The following is a 2,397-nucleotide window of genomic DNA, read 5'->3' on the forward strand; positions in this document are numbered from 1 at the left end:
AAGAACGTCATCATTAACTCTTCTGCTTGTGCGCTTTGTAATACAGGACGAGAATATCATCCTAGCTACATTGTGTCCTGGAGATTTTTACAGTGCGTCAGTGCTGGAAAGTAATAAGAATATTGCCTTTGATGAGGTACATAAATTGATTTTCAGCAGACCTGTTTATGGTAACTCCAGGACAGTTTCTCTTATGCTAAATTGTTGCAACCGGCAGTCAGTTTTATCCCACATTAAATGGCAAAGGTGCAGTGTTCACCTGTAAAAAAAAAACCAGACAACATGCATATGGCAGTAACTGATGACAGTGATGGATGCAGCTTTATGACAATGTCCAGCTGATGTGGAGCGTTACAATGCCAGTGCATCATGCAGTATGCGAATGCTCAGACTGGGAAAAGGGACTGATCAGTTGATAGTTCATCAGGCATCGCTGCTTATGCCAAGTAGGTATGTGCTAATTGGGCAATTGAATAAAATCAAAGGCTTTTTGAGCCATCATTAAAGTCTGTTTGAGCCATAATGGTGTCTCTTTGGGATGAAATCTAGCAGCCTGTCTGTAAACTCATCGTGCATCGCTCATTTGCTATTCATAAAGCACAATAATTAGGCAATTAAATATTTAATAACATAATATGGTCTCTCACAAACATGTTTTTTTAAGTCAGTCAAAGGTTACTGTCACATTCTTTCACTGTAATTTAGTTTTAATATAGAGTCTCTGGTAAAGGATGCTTGATTTTTACCGTTCCTCATCCGAGTCACAATATAAACATTTAATCCAATAGCCACAACTGCCAGTAAAAACATTTATATATGTATTGACTTTTCTGATAGTATTCCAGATGAGTGCATCCAGCAATGCCCTGTAAGCTATAAAAACATTTCCATAGTTTGATCACATTTGAGTGCGTCTAAGTGTTCTGGATAAAGAGAAGCAATGATGAGATCAACAGCACAGTGTAAGTAGTGACAGGTTAAAACCTATGACGCTTTCAGACAAAGTACCTCGCAAATGAAGCCTCAATTATTAACTAGGGGAACTAACAGAATAAAATATACCGGAATCTTCGACTGTTAATTACATTGAAAATCTTATACTGGAAAAAAAAAAAAACGATGAAACACTCCTATAAGTACAGCGCAACCAGTGTAAGTATTATCTACAATACTGAAATATACAAATGTATCTACTACTAATGTGATTATTTTGTTCCTCACCACACTCAGAGACACTAAATGAACTCATTTTTCACCACAAAGACAGTTTAAATTAAAACCAGTAAACAAAAAATTTGCCTAGAAGTTATTTTGCAGAACAGATTGTTCAACAGTCTTTTTTGCTGATTTTTGCACTTACAATTATATGTTTTTGGAGGGGGTTTTATAAATTAAAAAAATACAAATTTGGGAGAGCCACTGATGCACTAGCATACATAGGGGACTACAGAAGTCAAAGCACCATTAACGTACTGCACCACCCCACCCCACATTTATTAAGCGAATCACCACTCCAAACCAAACCACACTCAGCCCGGTGACGCATACAGTGGAGCCCAGCTGATTGATGTGTGACACTACCAGGACAAAACCTGTAGACAGTCAGACTCCAACAACTCTGGGGAGAAAGTTGAACAGCTCATTCATCACTCTCTGCACCCTAGACAACCATCGTTGTCCGTCACTGTGAGAGAGCATCAACTCAATGAGGAGGTAAAGAGAAATAGTGAGAAAGATGTGTGGTTTCACTTAAATCAACCTGTACTGGGAGAACTGGTCTGTGACTGTACCCATCCCATATCCAAATCTTCTGACCATTTTTCATCATGCAGTGTCCAAGTGGTCTGGGCCAGAGAAGGTTAAGCGGAAGCTTGGAACAGGAGATTAAAAGGATTGCATCCCGATGACAAGGTAGATACCATGAACATTTTAAACCTCAAGCCTTTCTTAGCACCAGTTCCCCAGTAGCTAGGCCTTGACACTGCCACATAACAGGATCAGAGGAAGGTAGGTTACATTATATCTTTAGAATGTTAGGTAATTCACATGTATCATAAGTATCCCTTTTTATACCCTATGTTAATATCAAATTAATTTTAGTATTAAGCGGTGATTATAACCATTCTCATGTCTAGATTCAATTAATTAGGTCATTATTACTTATTCTTCATGGGTTTTTTTTTTTCATTTATAGTTAGGCTCTGTTTAAACTGGAACTGGGACTCTTAATCTCAAGATATGTATTTGTTGGAAGGGAATAAAAGGTGAAAGCCATCGTGGGGAGGACAACGTTTGGGGGAAAGTTTGTGTGCCTCAATGCCAGCCTTAAAAGGAATACACTCCATTGTTCTTGGGATCCGTGGGTTAACTGTGGAATCTGAGAGCAAGCCAAGAAAT

At 38.4% G+C, this 2,397-nt stretch overlaps 1 protein-coding gene across 1 annotated transcript in view; it reads left to right on the plus strand.

Moving 5' to 3' along the window:
• Positions 1-2, plus strand: part of grb14 (growth factor receptor-bound protein 14) — a 35,173-nt gene extending 35,171 nt beyond the window's left edge. The window contains 1 exon segment of the mRNA XM_035523540.1: positions 1-2. This exon segment is cut by the window's left edge and continues 2,209 nt beyond it. The gene's annotated coding sequence lies outside the window, so the exon portion shown is untranslated.
• Positions 3-2,397: the final 2,395 nt, after the last annotated feature.

The sequence above is a fragment of the Electrophorus electricus genome, chromosome 2 (genome assembly GCF_013358815.1).
Source record: "Electrophorus electricus isolate fEleEle1 chromosome 2, fEleEle1.pri, whole genome shotgun sequence".
Classification (NCBI taxonomy): Eukaryota; Metazoa; Chordata; class Actinopteri; order Gymnotiformes; family Gymnotidae; genus Electrophorus; species Electrophorus electricus.